Raw genomic sequence first — 348 nt, 5'->3', positions numbered from 1 at the left:
GGAGCAGCCAATTACTTAAGAAAACTGTTAATCAAGATAAAGAGTCATATTGATATGAATACACTAATCATAGGATATCTTAACATGCCTCTCTCAGAATTAGACAGATCATCGAAGCAGAAAATCAATAAAGAAACAAGAGCATTGAATGACACATTGGACCAGATGGACCTCATAGATATATACAGAACATTCCACCCTAAAACAACAGAATACTCATTCTTCTCAAGTGCACATGAAACCTTCTCCAGAATATACCACATACTGGGTCACAATTCAGGACTCAACTGATACCAAAAGAGTGAGATGATTCCCTGTACATTCTCACATCACAATGCTTTGAAACTG

This window comes from Mustela nigripes, chromosome 12 (genome assembly GCF_022355385.1).
Source record: "Mustela nigripes isolate SB6536 chromosome 12, MUSNIG.SB6536, whole genome shotgun sequence".
NCBI lineage: Eukaryota > Metazoa > Chordata > Mammalia > Carnivora > Mustelidae > Mustela > Mustela nigripes.
The sequence above is the reverse complement of the archived record's forward strand: the minus strand, read 5'-3'. Positions refer to the sequence as shown.